The sequence below is a fragment of the Carcharhinus amblyrhynchos genome, chromosome 15, assembly GCF_965287045.1.
Source record: "Carcharhinus amblyrhynchos chromosome 15, sCarAmb.v2.hapA, whole genome shotgun sequence".
Classification (NCBI taxonomy): domain Eukaryota; kingdom Metazoa; phylum Chordata; class Chondrichthyes; order Carcharhiniformes; family Carcharhinidae; genus Carcharhinus; species Carcharhinus amblyrhynchos.
Window position 1 is genome coordinate 17,546,403 of NC_137338.1, and position 17,640 is coordinate 17,564,042.

General features: G+C 40.4%; 1 protein-coding gene and 1 non-coding gene across 7 annotated transcripts in view; both read right to left on the bottom strand.

Annotated features, from left to right (window-relative positions):
- Positions 1-17,640, bottom strand: part of bbx (BBX high mobility group box domain containing) — a 183,178-nt gene that overhangs the window by 84,341 nt on the left and 81,197 nt on the right. The gene's annotated exons all lie outside the window — the stretch shown is intronic.
- On the bottom strand, positions 8,445-8,633 carry LOC145353545 (U2 spliceosomal RNA). Its single transcript, XR_013888719.1, has one exon. It is a non-coding gene; the product is annotated as a U2 spliceosomal RNA (small nuclear RNA).

A 17,640-nucleotide genomic window follows, 5' to 3' on the forward strand; every position in this document is an offset into this window, starting at 1 on the left:
CTGTGTACAGATGTATGGTGTAAATAAAGTAACTTGGTGATGGGACTTTCACCTCCGTGGAGTTATTACAGTAATGAACAAGATAGTTGAATTAATGCAGAAATTAATGTAGTTAAACATATTTATGAGAAGGACAGATGTGGCAATTAATGAAAGCCACTGCACAACTCATTGTTTGTGATGGATATTTCAGCATGGAAACTTTCTAGATGACCATCAGCTTCTTGCCCTGCTCTGAGTTATGACTGACCTCCCCATGTATGAGTCGCTCCATTGTTTGGCCTTTTAAAATGTGCAGCAGGCACTATACAATGATAATCTTGGAGATATGCCATAGTTTATTGTAAAACATCCCAATTTATCATGGCATTTGAGTTGCTGTTTGTTGTTAGCTCAATGATGATCTGCACTAGGCTGAAAAGGATAACCTTGGTCTCTTAGAAGACATCCTTGATGTTTGCTTTTTCCCTTTACTGGTCTAAATAACACAGAATTGTTCTGAAATGAAAGCAGATTGTCTAGGAAGCAGGTACCAATGTGCATTAACCCCATCACAGGGCACCTGAACAATGACGCAATAGGACTCTTGCAGTTCATGTTAACCATCAGATTGTGTACAACCACATATAAAAGCTACAATTAATGCACTGAAAACTCCTACAATACAAAAGATACGGGGGTTGCGGGGCGGGGGGGGGGGCATTTGTTATGCACTTGATGCATATGTGCGTTGCAAAATGATTGGAGTTGCATATGTCCCCGATAGTAGTAGTTCATAATGAGCCAGAGGCATAAAATTCAGATTGCTGTGACTGTGGTGTCAACAGTGCCACTGATTCCAGTGATTAAGACAGTCCATATATTTAACCAGACAGTGAAAATGGCAGATTTCCCTAGGCATCCCCATAAAGGGGGTTCTGCGGAATCTCTTGTTCAGGCTCTTCACTCTCCTCCAAATAAGATAGAGAAGAAGAAACCACTGAAATTCTTAACTCTCTGACTTTAATGTTCAGATGATAAATCATGATGGAAGAAAATCCAGGACATTATTTTTCTAAAGATCAACAAAACGCCAAAAGATAATAAACCTTTGAGTTGCTGTAAATCTAAATATAAAGGCCACTTTCATTCACAACCTGAACAAACTGATACCGTTTTAGAAACTTCCTTAGCCAACATGAGTATGAGCCTGAACTCCCACTTTATACAGGTGAACTAAAATGCATGTGCATTCACAACGAGAACAATGAAATTGTGCATGCACATATTTCAATAAATTTTCCAAAACCATGGTAAGAGGGTTGTACAGATAGGGCATAAAAACACAACATGCTGTGCTGGAAGGCTAGCCAGAAGAAAATATGAGGTACACCATAGGCTTGGATTGAACCAGACCGATCTCTATCGGATTCCCACCTGACATCACTGGCCACCCAGTGGTAAGAATATATCCTAGATTCTACTGATAGCTGAACTACAAATTACCGAACGTCCTCGTTGATTACATACGAGCACTTTAAAAGAATTTAATTCATGCTAGCCAGATGGAAATCTGAATGATGGACAGATGGGATACGCAAAAAAAAACACACAAACATAATGGGCTGGATTTGGAATGATAACAACATTGAGGATAAAAGCAATCACCATTATAATGCGTTTAATCAGACAGCAACTTTTGGTGTCTCACACATGCGCAGTGAAACACAGAAACCAGGAATACCCTTTCCCTCCCAGGGTGGTGCATTGTGACACTGAAATGATTGCAACTGTGTGAACTTGGAGTACCGGGAAACAGCCGAAAAGCCGGGACTGGTGCATTCCCGAGCGAGTTTTTAAAACAACACGGTGTCTGCCTTTCCTATTGCATTTACTGAAACCATTTAAAACTGAACATATGCCGCCTTTCCTATCTTTCATAAAACATTCCCTAATGTTTCTTAGGCATCAGCCCAAATGTATGCATATATAAATTTATTATGTTAAAAAACTCAAAGCAGAAGCTCAAAAGATCTTCCCTGACAATGCACTAGTTAGCCTCTAGACGAAATACCCATCTGACAACACTGTCAGATGTTATTTTATTAATCTTACCAATTTATACTAGTGATGATAGCAGTGTTATTACTGACTCTAGCTATGATCCAATGAGGTTGAATTCATTTGGCCGGTCCACATTTTTAAAACATGAGAATTTGTAGCCGTAAATTGAACTTTCTGAACGGTTTGTATTCTGGTCACAAATTGGGGACAAGGATACAGCTATGAGATTGCTGTTCCTATTTCACCTTCTTAAATACTCTCAATGATTAATAATCTAATCATCTGGCTAGTACGAAAAAAATCTAATTGATCTTCAGAAACACATTCTTCGCTTAAAAAAAAGCAGAAGTGCAAGGACGTTCATTTCTCTGCTTTTACTGGAAGTAGTAAGAAATCGCACAACACCAAGTTAAAGTCCAACAGATTTATTTGGTAGCTCGAGCTTTCGGAGTGCTGCTCACTGACCAGGTGAGACACTAATTTGATGAGGGAGCAGTGCTCCAAAAGCTCGTGCTTTCAAATAAACCCTGTTGGACTTTAACCTAGTGTTGAGAGGCTTCTTACTGTGCCCACCCCAGTTCAACGCTGGCATTTCCACATCTTTGCTGGAAGTGTCGTGGATGGATTCCCCAGAGATTTTATTCATAAACATGCTTGGTAATTTGTTTTATAGTTTTTAAACTGAATTACTAAAGATTTTGGACTCTGTTGTTTCGGATATCTGTTGAGTATTGTGCTACTGGTCAGTTGCTGGGTGTCCTCATTTGTAAAGAAAATGCATCTTAACAGAATGAAATTTGAAACTTGCTTACGCATTAAAGATTTGGCATTTACAATTTAGCATTTAATAAGGATTTTAAAAACAACATAAACTAATTTTGAATGAACGTGCTGGAGTTTCCAACACTGTTTGAACTTGTGAATAATTCGTAAAATAGAGTCATACAGGTTTACTGCATGGAAATAACAGATTAACAAAACATACATGAATGCATGTTGAAAAACCAGAGATTTCCAGAACATTCAATTAACTCGAATGATTCAAAAGAACCACACTATCTTGGAAGGATATAAACTCTACCAGAGCACGGCTTCCAAATTAGCTTAAAATGCGAGCCTCAATAAAACGCTCCATGAGAAACAAGGGCCATTTAGTCAAATTAGGACATCACATGCAACATGCTTACAAAATAGAAAAAAAAGAAACAAAACTGATTTCTCACATACCATAATTTCCCCCTATAATTATGTAATAAAGTATGCGGCACAGTTCACTGTTTTTAACGCAAAGTAACTTACTATATGTGCATAAATACTTTGGGGTTTAGAAGATGAAAGATGATCTCATTGAAACATAGAAAATTCTTAAAGGGTAAATGTTAGGAGGATATTTTGAATGGCGAAGCAAGCTTGAAGGACTGAATGACCTATTCATTTTTGTTGCTCTTTCATGAAATGTGGGCATTTATTCGCCAACCCCAACTGTCCTGGAATTGAGTGGCTTGCTAGGCCATTTCAGAGGGCAGTTAAGATTCAATCACGTTGCAGTGCATCTGGAATTATATGTATGCCAGACCTGTTAAGTATAGCAGACTTCCCTGAATGACACTGATGAATCAATTGATGATAGTTGTCAGAGTCACCATTACCGAGACTTTACATACCAGGTTTATTAATTTAAATTCCACCATGGGATTTGAACCCATGTTCCCACAGCATGAGCCTCTGGATTACTGTCCAGCAACACAGCTGCTATGCCACTACCTCCCCCTTAGTATATTTGGTTTCACGACAGGCAATCGATGCATTACCTTTCATATCCAGCATTTAAAAAGCCAATTTCCGTGTCAGAAATTTTGGTAATTCCATCTCCCTTTCATAACAACGGTAGAATATAGTAATTTTCAATACAAGATGCAAGAATTGCTGCCAAGATCCTATGTTGGGACAAGGAACGTTAATATAATAAGCAATAACATTCCAATGCCCTCGCTTCCAAATCAAGGATGTTATGATTTTGGAGGGGATACACAATCCAAAAGTTGCCAAAACTGAGGTTTGTTAGTAAGTTATAAGTCAATAATCATAATTATAAAAACTCAAAATTTGAAGAATGAATTACTTTTGGAATGCCATGACAAGTGATAAGTAGACAAATTTGTTGCACATAACTTGATTTGAGCTCTCTGCACGCTCCTTACAATTTCTCCAAGTTCCAGTCATGAGAACGGAGCATATGAGATACATTTCAATGTTGCAGGTATCTCCAGGAATCAGCTTCTTCCTATAACACCAGTACCTTTAAGTTCCTGTTAGTGGCAGAGTTGTGCTATTTGGGGATCTCTATTTTAAGCAGCAGCACCACCACATGAAGGTACTGAAACTCCAGTCTCAATATGTGTTACATTTAAAATATTCACCCCAGAGCAAACAAATTCTGGAAGAGGGACCCTTTGCTGGCTTATTTAGATGAGGAATAATTCAATTACTTAACTTTACAACACATCCATAATTCAATCTTTACTTCCATTGACAAGGTTATAGGTAATAAGGAGAACGAAACACCACTATACTGAATAGAACAATAGGCACTTCAAATTCATGAGGAGGCACTGAAGGTAATAAGCCTAGCCAGCTTTATGTGCTCTTACAGGGTAATGAAAATGTTACAACTCATACTTGTTCCTGCTGAACCCAGAATCAGCTCAAATTCTAACTATCGTAATCAGTATTCCGAATCAGCACATTCTGTGAGGGAACAAGTTTAAGAGTGGCAAAGTTATTAGGCTCAATTAAATTAAGTGGTGCAGCTACCAGAAAACTGATTGTTTTTCAGTGTATCCAGAATTCAAAACTAAAACGCCAGATCAATATGGAAATGGATCAAAAGACATGCTCATTGGAATATGTTTAAAATTACCAAGCATAACAACATATCAAACATAGACTACAAGAGAAAGTCTCTGTGGATCACTTCAAGACAATACAATATCTAACACATTATTTGGGTATATGCATATAGCCTTCTGCAGAACATGGCTAATGTGAAATTAATATGTCTTTCAATATTTTTTAACATCCGCTATTAACACATCTTTCTATTTAAATCGACTACAGCTCAGCCTTCAACACCATTATTCCTATGAAACTCATCTCCAAGTTGCATGGCCTGGGCTGGGCTCCTCCCTCTGCCACTGGATTCTGAACTTCCTAAGCTACAGAATGCAATCAGTAAGGATAGGCAACAACACCTTCTCCACGATCATCCTGGACACCAGTGCCCCACAAGGCTGTGTTCTCAGCTCCCTACTCTACTCCTTATACACCTATGACTGTGAGGCCAAATTCCCCTCCAACTCGATTTTCAAGTTTGCTGACAACACCATCGCAGTGGATCGGGTCTCAAACAATGATAAGGCAGAGTACAGTAAAGAGATAGAGAATCTGGTGAACTGGTGTGGCAACAATAATCTCTCCCTCAAATGTCAACAAAATGAAGGAGATAGTCATCGACTTTAGGAACTGTAGTGGAGAATATGCCCCTATCTCAATCAGTGGGGACGAAGTAGAAATGGTCAAGTGCTTCAAGTTTTTAGGTGTCCAGATCACCAACAACCTGTCCTGGTCCCCCCATGCCGACACTATAGTTAAGAAAGCCCATTAATGCCTCTACTTTCTCAGAAGAGTAAGGAAATCTGGCACTCCGCTACGACTCTCACCAACTTATACAGATGCACCATAGGAAGCATTCTTTCTGATTATATCACAGCTTGGTATAGCTCCTGCTCTGACCAAGACCTCAAGAAACTACAAAGGGTGTTATCAGTGAGCGAAGGCTGACATTCAGAAGGGAAAATTAGAAGTGTGGAAATTCAACTCAGAAAAGTTGCATTTCCAGAGCAGAAACAATGCGGCTGTTTGGACATATAGGGCAGTGACAGAATAGGAGCACATTTTAACCCAAATAAAACTGCAAAGCAGTTGTAGGTGAAATCTTGTATGTTGTCCTATAATCTCATTGTCAAATGCTAAACCAAACACACTATCCCACAAGTTATCCTTGGAACGCTGTTTGCATGATATAAATCAGGTTGTGGAGATGCTGGCATTGGACTGGGGTCGGCACAGTAAGAACTTCTTATGATGTAAAATGTAAAGTAAAGTTAATTTATTAGTCACAAGTAAGGCTTACATTAACACTGCACTGAAGTTGCTGTGAAATTCCCGTAGTCACAACATTCCAATGCCTGTTTGGGTCAATGCACCCAACCTGCACATTTTTGGATTGTGGGAGGAAAGCAGAGCACCTGGAGGAAACCCACACAGACACAGGGAGAACCTGCAAACTCCACACAGATAGTGGCCCAAACTGGGAATTGAGCCCAGGTCCTTGGCGCCAAAAGGCAGCAGTGCTAACCACTGATGTAAATTAGTACTGCCTTAAGTTTCTCATCTGGACACCTTATTTGCTTTTTTTTTACTTCATTCGTGGGATATGGGCATTGCTGACTGGTCAGCATTTACTACTCATCCTTAGTTGCCCGAGGGCAGTTGAGTGTCGAGTACATTGCAGTTTCCTACAGTACAAAGGCCCCCAAGTTCAACCACTGACTAATCAGCAGATAACTAAACAGATGACCTCCACTGAGGACTTGCAGCTGCTTCCCAAGTGAGCAAACTGCAAATACCTCTGCAAGAAATGTAAAAATCATAACTTTAGGTTTGAAATGTAGGGACACTAACATTGAAAATGTCCAAAATTGAACATATTTTCGCAAAAGTTTGTAATAAAATAAAGCACTAACTATGGTGGTGATTTCCATCCCCCCACTCCTCTGCCATCACCTCTGTGAACCAGGTGAAAATTAAATCATGAAAACTTGAAACCGTCACATCAGATATCCAGATCATTGTAAATGTTAAGTAGGTGCTGGACATACTCCAACAGACATGGGACTTTGTGAGAGAACTAACCAAGTTAGCTTACTGCCTAACAGTCATTGTACTCCAAACTAACTTACTTAATGCTTTTAAGATGTTTCTGAATGACGTGGTGAAATGCTAAAGAATGACATGCTTTTCAGGCAACTATAAAAAAATTCTTCCTTTTGTGTTTTAACTTTGTACGCAAATAACTGCAGACAATAATGTAAGAATCTAACACTTGGCAGGATCCAGTACTTAACCGCATATATAATCCATTTGCCGCTTTCTGTCTTAAACCAGCAGCAAGAGACAGCTTAGACTCAGACTGAAATTGCTTAAAAATAAACCTGTGGTGTACTTAGCCTTGAATATCAAAGGAGAAAGGTGGGTTTTCAAGATGTGAGCCTGGAATAAATGCTGAGGTGGCACTAGGACCCTGGGGATGTGGCTGGAGTGATGAGTGGTGAAAAAGTGCGTAGCAGACAGCGACATGGAGTGAAAGTAAACTAATTCCTGGTTTCACATGCATGTTAAAAAACACAATAACAGCTCCAGCTGGGCAACTCTAAATGGCTAGGCCCCACATTTTTCACAACCCCAGAGTTCCAGCTTCAGATCTGATCTGGATCTGGACCTATGACCTTTCTTGAATGGGTCTGCAGGTTCAGGAAGGAAGAGAAAGGAAGCTGGAGAGAAGGGGCGGGGGATTCTGTAAGAATAAAAATCTCAGTCTGGGAGCAGAGGCAACCAGAGGGTGGACCAGGGAATGGGACAGACTGCGAGCCGGAGGGTCAGTAGTGAGAGAAAGGATCAGGGAGCAGGAGAGGCCATTCTAAAATGGCGGCACTACATCAGGTCAGTGGAAACGACTTTGAAACAAACTTCACGACGCTGAATAAGGATACAGGCCCTACTAACTGACCAAAATTCAAGTGAAACAATTCGGCAATGTCTTTGACCTATTGGAAACCTTGCAAATAGAGCTTGACATACTTGCTCACTATGCAAGTTTGATGCTGAAACAGGGCACATCAAAGTAATTCTGCAGGATAATGGTTACCCTGATCCAATCATTTCACACTGCATATTATGCAAACTGGAACAGGCCCAAGATTGTCACTTTTGACCCTGATATATGTGCAGAAAAGTCTAACTCAGGTTAATATGGATGGGTAAGAAACCTCAAAGCTTTGAGCAACAGATGAAGCCAGCTGTTTCATGTTGCTACAATGCTGCAGCATCAAGATTGGTAATCGCCACTAACAGAATGTTGTCAGCAAGCTCAAAAAACGTTCTACTCTTTCTTATTCACTAATGGGTTTTGGATGCCATTGGCTAGGGCAGCATTTATTTTTTAAACTTTATTCCAATCCAATCAAGTCAAATTAAACCCAATTCAGAGTCCCAACAAGTTGGGACATTCCCGATCCAAGCTGACAAGACAGGGCTCTCACCTCCTGTCTTGGGCTTGATCTACATGATCCAAGCTGACTGAAGTAGGTGTAGCTCCTCCTCCAGGGCTTGATCTTATTTGCATCTTAGCCAAATGGCCGAGATGCCGCTTTAAAAAATTGCTTCAAATGAAGCTGAGCAACCCAATGACTTCAACCAAGTGCAGCATTTCGATACTACACTTGATCTTAGCCAAAAGGCCGAGAAGCGATAAGAACTGAGCCCAACGCCGCCAATTGAAGCCGGGGCCTGCCCATCTCAAATTGCCCCTTTGTTTCCCGAGCCACAGAGCTCGTTAAGAGTCAATCACATTGTCGTGGATCTGGAATCACATGTAGGTCAGACCAGGTAAGGGTGACAAATTTCCTTCCCTAAAAGACATTAATGAACCAGATGCAGTTTTTCTGGACAATTAAGAGTGGTTTCACGGTCATCATTTCAATTTTTATTTCCAGATTCTTATCACATTCAAATTTCACCATCTTCCATGGTGGGATTTGAACCTATAGAAACACGTAATACGGTATATGAATTTTAGTGCCAGTACGATGCTAAGTTTGACGGTTGCAATTCCTAAAGACTGATGGATCGAATCAAACAGCGTGTCCCGGCAGCAGTTCACAACAATAAGGTACAGACCGTACTCAATCAGCCTGTGCTTGCAAAACACAAAACACAGTATCTAACATTAGATGTGACTCCATGAACTGCTAAATAATCCTGTGAGCTAAATCAATCTAGGATTGGAAGTCAGGCTCGCAGGGTGGCACATCTGCACGTACTGCAGGTTAAACATATTAATCCGCAGGCCCTAATCTTTGCAGACTGCAAGAACACATACACATCTTGCATCTCTTTCAGCTAAACAAAATAAGTGAGAGTCATTCATTAGTCCATTCCACAGGACAATGACTTAACCACAGTAAAGCTGCCTGGTTTCAATATCAAACAATACTTGGCAGGTAACTGTCAAGACACCATCAACTAATACATTCTCCATGGAAATGCTTCTACCAGAGTCCACCTGCTAAACAATCAGCATTTTTATCTTATATAGTATAATGCTGTCAGTTTCCCTGACATTGGTTTTCTTGTGATTGTCCTGATGAGTGCAATACAAAAAGCTTTGACAAAATGTCTTTTTTCAGAAATGAGGCAATATCACATGAGGGCTTACTGTACTTTCCATCTAATATACAATATGTGCTGCCTTCAACGTGATCTCCCGCACATTGGATACATCAAAAACGTATTAGGCAATTGCTTTGAATATTTTTATTCTTTTCACACATCTGGCCCTGCTCTTGCTTTAGCATGCAACATCACTTTCATATACTATTTCCACTCTGTCCTTGCATTCTACACTGTTCTTAACAGAAACCACAGAGCTTCAAGAACACAATTTACTAATTTTCTCCTGTATACTACAGCTGTGCAGTCTGAGGATTGACTTTGTCATTACAGCCCCTAGCTATGTCTCCCATTTTCATTAGGGCTATTGGTATTAGCAGTGCTAATGGATTTCCCTTTGCTCAGAGGAAGGAATGAGATGAGCTTTTGAAGTTATCGCATAGTGCCAGTGGGAGGGGTCCACCTACACTTGTGATGTTGCCCAATTTTTTTTATCCTTCTGCTAGCAGCTTCTTGTTCTGCCGCAGTAACCAAGTTAATCCAAGACTAAACCGGCACCACAGTGAAAGACTTTGGCAAACCACCACTGGAAAGAGCCAAGGCTACGACTCGGGGGGCATTAGCACAAATAAACACCAGCAGCGTAGACAGGAACCCCTCTCTAATGAGAAGTAGTAGGCGTCATTGACTAGATTCTCAGGGGACACCAGAGCTAAATGTGTGAGATTGGAAGAGAAGCCATTGATGGCAATTCTCTGGCTACAATTAGATAGGTAAGAATACAGCAGGATGAGTGCCATCTGTCGGATGACAGTGGCGAGGTCTTGGAGGATGGTGTGATGACTGTGTCAAAGGTTGCAGTCACATCATGAAGGATGGTGAGTGATAATTTATCTTCATGACAGTCACAAAGGATGTAATTTGTGACTTTAATAAAGCCACTTCAGTGCCGTGACAGTTTGGAAGGATTCATTCACGGAGTTGTGACAAAGATGGACCTGAATGTTGAAAGCAAAGACTTCAGAGAGGAAGGGGAGGTTGGAGATGGGGTGATCGTTTGAAAGGATGGGGGAGGAATGGGGATCAAGAGTTGGCTTTTTGAGGAGTGGGCTTGTTTTGAGGAGCGGCAGATTTGAAGGACAGGAACAAACCTGGAGGGAGAGAGCGAGAGAACTGTTCATAATGTCAGTTAACATGGAAGGTAGGAAGGGAAGTAAGATGGTCTGCATTTTAGTGGGAATATGATTGAGAGAGATTAGGAGCTGGGTTGCATGGACAACATGCATTCAAAGGAAGAATGAAGGGGAATTGGAAAGAAATTAGAAGACGGAAGGAAATAAGTTCAGTGCTAGGGTGGGAAGAAGTCTTGAAGGAAGTTTGACCCTGTGGGCTATTGATAGAGAGGAAATTAACAAAAGCTTTTTTGTTATGCCTCACTATCTTGGTGAGAAATTCACTTCCACTTGTTGGAGGTAAGGGTGGAGGAAACTGGAGAAAGAGATTTAAGATGATAGTTTGAAAAAAGAAGCCAGAAGTTACCTATAAATAAAATATTTAAATAATTAAAACTTGCCTATGTTGGGTGAAGACCTGAAAGGATTTTGATTTGATTTATTATTGTCACATGTATTAGCAGACAGTGAAAAGTATTGTTTCTTGCAGTCCACAGACAGAAAATTGCATTCTCAGTAAAAATTAAGTATACATAAAAAATTAACAATTTCTCATTTGGTAAAATGATTATTATTTTTCTCAGCTTATTTTAGGCTCAACTGCAGGAAGGCGATTGCTAAGCAAACCAGCAGCACATTCAGTACAAATACTTAAACCCGTCTAAAGTTTGACAACAAAGATGTTACTGGGATATTTCTAACATAAAAACAATTCTAAAATCATAGCTAAATAGGGTCAAACATTGCAACAGTGTAATGGAGAAATTTACATAGTCAAAAAAACTCAGTGTATCAAATCCTTTCAAGTCTCATTAAAAATTGGGAACTAACTGCCCGGGAATATCTGCAAATTAATATGGTGTTAAATCCAAGCGTTCCTCAGAAGGCAGATCAGCACTGTACAATATTCCCGTATCCACACAAACAACCCAGCTAAATACATTCCTAAAACAAATCTTACATATACAAAATATTTCCAAGGTCTAATTTTGCTTCTTACACAATGATTAATATCAACAAGATTCCAATACAATTGGTAAAACCAAAAAAAAATTCTGGAGCGTACATCTGAAGAATGTACACAGGAGCAGCACGAAGCAGCAAAATGTAGCAGACCCTCTTGACAACATTTTTTTTAATCACCAAAGTATGTTATATAATAGTCAAAGAACAAAATTGAATGAGCCATATTATATCCGCACTTCAATTACACAGGATAAACAGCCCAGCAATAGGACATTTTTTTAAAGTTAAAATTCATTTATTTAGTAGTCACAAGTAGCCTTACATTAACACTGCAATGAAGTTACTGTGAAAATCCCTTGAGTCACCACACTCCAGTGCCTGTTCAGGTACACTGAGGTAAAATTTAGCATGGCCAATTAGGTGTTGGTGAGGTAAATGCACTTAACCAACACATCATTTGGAGTGTGGGAGGAAACTGGAGCCCCCTGAGGAAACCCACACAAACACAGGAAGAAAGTGCAAACTCTGCACAGACAATGACCCAAGCTGGGAATCAAACCAGGGTCCCTGGCACCGTGAGGCATCAGTGCTAACCGCTATGCCACCATGCCACCCATCTGAACGTACTTGTCTGTGTTGATTATACACCGTGCAAGTGTTTTGCAATTCCGCTTACCTCACCTCAGCTTATCAGCATATCTCTCTATTGCTTTTTACTCTCATCTAATTGTCTGCTTTCCTTTTGAAAGCAGCCAAGTAATTTATCTCAACCACCTACTGCCACAGAAGGTTCCATATTCTGATCATAGTAGGTTCCACATTTTCATTAGTCCCAGGGTAAAGAAAGGTCTCATTATTTCATTCCTTTTGGATTTATTACTAATCTTAATACCTCGCATCTTACGGCCCTCAGTATCAGATTCATCAACAAATGAAAACATGCTGTCCGCATCGCCCTACTGAACTCATTCATAACTTTAAAACCTCTAACAGGTGTCCTCCAAATGTTCTCTTTTCTAAGAAAATCCCAGACCCATTCAATCTTTCCAGACAGCTGAACCTTCCCAGTTCTGGCACCATCCTGGTAAATCGTTTTTGCATTTTCTCCGGTGCTTCTGTGTCCTTTTTGTAGCATGGAGGCCAGAATTATGTGCAGTATGACTAGCATCTGATACAAATTTAACATATTTCATGGTATTTGAATTCTATACCCTGGAAGCGATTCCGGTGCTTTGTTTTGCATTTTAAATTGCTTTGTTGATCTGTTGTGCTGTATCCCTAGACACTTCTGTTCTTCAGTCCCTTCAATTTCTTACTTTGAGGTGTAGGTGATTTCTTTTCTCTTCCGAAGCAAATCACCTCATATTTAACAGAATCGTAACCAAGTCAAGTCACAAATCGTTTTCATAAATGAGAGTCAGTAAAATGTTCTCGCTGCACTCCATAAATTTAATAGGGACTCAAATGCAAATATGGAAGCAGAGGAAGCCATTACTTTGTTCCATTTGTTGACTGAGCGGTAATAATCCTAGACTAGGTGTTCCCTGATGGAGCTGTCAGCTCTGAGGCTGCAATGGTGATTGTGTAGTAGTGACTCTGGCGAAGATTCCTGGGACTAGTTGTATTGGCCTTTCAATACGTGTGTGCAGTTTCTCATTTCTGTCCGTGATTCCATTGTTACGTTTTTTAAAATAATTTTCTCCGCGTTCCCTTCAGTGTACACAGGAATGTCTTTGAAAAAGTCATCCCGCCACCCCCATCTGCTCTGATATTTACCCCCCCTCCCCCAATCCTCTTTCTGAAACCTCTCCCCCTCCTCACTTAGACAGCACTCCCCACCTCATTCCTGCCAGCTCCCCCACCCCCATCAGCTTCCTTCTCCCACTTCTGCCAGCTGCCCCCCCCCAACACCACACTGAAATGTAAAGCTAGTCTCAGTAATGAAACCATTATTAAATGCTGTAAAAACCCATCTGGTTCACTAAGGTCCTTTAGGGAAGGAAATCTGCCATCCTTACCTGATCTTGCCGATATAATGAGTCCAGATGCACAACAATGGTTGATATTTAAATGCCCTCTGAAATAGCCTAACAAACCACTCAGTTCAAGGGAAATCAGGGATGGGCAACAAAAATTGGCCCAGCCAGCGATGCCTCATGTATTGAAACAATATAAACAAAACACGTGGAGCAATTATCAAAGTGAGTTGAGCATTTCAACATTCGATTCAACACACCAGGGATTCTGAAACTGGGGGCCATGGTCCCTCAGGGGGTCCATGAAGGATCTCCATGGGGTCCATGACGCTGGCACCACCACGTGATCAGTAAACTCTGGTTCCAACACTCAAAATTAAAAAATAACTAGAGAAAACAATTAGAGCAAGGCCTCTCGGATGCTGATAGGCTGACTACTGCATTTGATTTACTGGACTGCGCTGTTGCTGAGCAGAAAATCCCGTGGCCAACACTGAAGATCAAAGTTTAGCCAGCAGAATAATGTCGGTGAGGGCTGTAGATATAGCTAGAAAAGACTTAAGACTTGTTTACATTTGATTTCTGCATTCTCACCTATTTCATTGCAGAAAGGGGGTGAAAACATGAGAATACCTGGGGTTTCCTGATGCTCTTGGTACATCACTAAGGGTTCTGCAGCTTGAAAAGTTTGGAAAACATTGCAATACATTTTCAAGATTTCACATATGTACTGATAATGTCCTCCTCTCCCCTGATCCCCTCCTGGTCAATATTTATCTCTCAATCATCATCACAAATTCAATAAAAAATTTCTGGAACTAAGAATCTACTGATGACCATGACGCCATTGTCGATTGTTGGAAAAACCCACCTCGTTCACTAATATCCTTTAGGGAAGGAAATCTGCTGTCCTTACCCAATCTGGTCTACATGTGACTCCAGAGCCACAGCAATGTTGTTGACTCTCAACTGCCCTCCAAGGACAACCAGGGATGGGCAATAAATGCTGGCCAGCCAGCAACACCCATGTCCCATGAATGCATTAAAAAAAAATTACCTGGTCATTTATCACCTGGCTGTTTATGGAAGCCTACTGTGTTTCTCCTATATTACAACTGTCATTGGCTATAAAGCACTTTGAGATGTGAGTTATGTAAGTGCTTGACAAATGAAAGGTTTTCTTGTTAATGTATTTTCAAAGTGAGCATTTGTATGTCATCATGACTGTGCTTTAAGTCTGTGTGAGGTAATGTTATAATTTCTTTGACCACGATCACAAAAAAATAAACAGATGATTGATAGCTTCAATTTCCTTTCATCTAATCAGAACTATTAACCAGGGAATTAGCTGCTTCTGCTAATGGGTTCCTACCACACTGGGAAATACTGAAGGTCTGCGTGACTTCTCATCCATACGTTAGGTACCACATTTTAAATAATTATTCCCTCCAACTCACCAGCGAGAACATCACAGGAGATGCATTGCTGTCTTATAAAACATTAATGCAACGCTTGACCAAAGCACCAAACACTCCTTCCATATGATGGACCAATTGGCATGCATCATTTCAATCTTGTACACAGTACATGCAGCTCATTCACACATTGGGGAGATAAACAGATGACCATCTTGCCAACCATCTTCCCCATGATGCAAGTATGATCCTAATTTCTTTGTAGCTTTTCCTTTCCATTTGCCTGATGCAAACTTTATAACAGTAGGGGGAATTCAGCTAGTCCATGCTACCGCAGAGAGCTGGACTGTGGGTCAGAGAATTGGGTCTTATTTCTAATAGAGGGTGGCAGAGCTAGTATCCCGATCAATCTCCAGGCCTCTGATCTCAACAGCAGCTTTAGCAACATTAGATCATTGTTGTCTCTGTTGGATTTTTCCATTCAGATATCATTGCTTTTGCTTTGCTTTCAAGCCAAGTCTTTCTCACTCTCTCTCCCCCTTCTCTTATCCATGCCTTGTCAAATGCCGGCCTGACTGCTTTGGACAGTGCATTTTACATACTTAGAAGCTACAAAACTCATCAGATACTCCTGTGCAAGCAGTTCACATACCTAAATTTACAATGGTTGCTCTTCTATTTTTTAAATTTAAAATAATTTTCGATATTGGGGTGAAAAGGGAAGAAGCAGGAAACTTTAGTGACACATACCTGTAACAAATTTAGACAGACAACTCTAAAGGATGCACGGAGGTTCAGCCCTTGAAGCGCACACATTTAATTATGTACTATTCTAACTGGATAAACACTTCAAATCTTACCAACTTACATTGCAGATACCTCAGTAATACTGCTCAGAATATTAACTCAACTGACAAAAATGACTGCAATACATAATGGGTCGAAGTTAACCCTTAAATGCTAATTAAAAAGACCCGTGGTGTTCGATGCAGTATCAGCAACAAGAGCCTTCAGGGTTCAAAGCAAGACCTCAAAAATGATTTCAAGTGTGTTTCAAAGCATTTCAAAAACAACTCAAAATTAACTACGTGGCGTTTGATTGTTAAATTCAAGTTATCACACATGGGTCGGCAGTGTCTAAGGCTCTTCAGCTGTTACAATTCCCTCAGTAGTAACATCTAGAAAAATTTGCACAATATTGTCATTAGCATGCAGTGGTATACATGGGAGACTTTAAATGGCAAATGTGGGAATAGTGATAATTGAATGTTTCCACATTAAAAGTATTTTATGGTTCATTTATAGTAGGAATATGCCTGACAGCTTGACAGTTCTCTCATTCTTAATCTGCAGCCAAGCCATTGTAACTATTTCAAAGCTGGGTGGGAGGGTGAGCTGTGAGGAGGATGCAGAGTTGCCTCTGTGTGATTTGGACAAGTTGAGTGAGTGCAGTATAATGTGGCTAAATGTGAGGCTATCCACTCTAATAGCAAAAACAGGAAGGCAGATTATTATCTATCCAAATGGCTATAAATTAAGAGAGGAGAATGTGCAACAAAACCTGGGTGTCCTTGTACACCAGTTGCTGAAGGTAAGCACGCAGGTGCAGCAGGTGGTAAAGAAGGCAGAGAGGATTCGAGGTGCGAGGCCACGCCTGGAACATTACCAGAGGTTTTGGTCTCCTTATCTAAGGATGTTCTTGCTATAGAGGAAATTCAACGAAGGTTTAGCAGACCTGAGACTGATATATGAGGACAGATTGAGGCAGTTAGGATTTTATTTCTGGAATTCAGAAGACTGAGGGGAAATCTCATCGAAACCTATAAAATTATAACAGGATTAGACAGGTAGATAAAGGAAGGATGTTTCTGATTGTGGGGGAGTCCAGGATAAGGGGTCTTGGTCTAAGGATACTGGGTACATGTTTTAGAACTGAGTTGAGGAGGGAGCAGGCTCAAAGGGCTGAATGGCCTACTCCTGCTCCTATTTTCTATGTTTCTATTCAGAATTTAAACCAATAGACTTTCAATTGTGAATCATTGACCTATTCGTGTAAGAATCAAACAAACTGATCAGAAAAAATAAACACAACTTCGATTATCTAGATATAAAGAATCCAAATTAATTTGATGTGTCTCATAGCAAAATTAGAGATCAACCCCATAACGTGGGACTGCAATCTCTTGTTCAATAATCCAAGTCGCAGGTCTCGGTGCCCTGGCCGTCTGGCACTGATCCATCAGCCTCAATTGTGATGTGTCTGATCAGCTCTTGGCAGCTTATGCAGCTCGATGGCCTTGTGACAGTGAAGCACACTAACCTGAGGGAGACATACGCAGACATTGCCAGAACAGCAACAGAAAAGAATAGGCCTCTTGTTAGCTGATTATGAAGCATCAATTGGAGACTTTTCCCCCTATTTATTAGGTGACGTAGACAGGTGCTAACTTAAAACAACTGTAATAAAGACCAGTCTGATCCTTACTGGCAGCTAAAAGGATAGAGCGTATTGGGGCACTGATAATACTTGCAGGTTTAAAATCAAATGCAAGCAATATC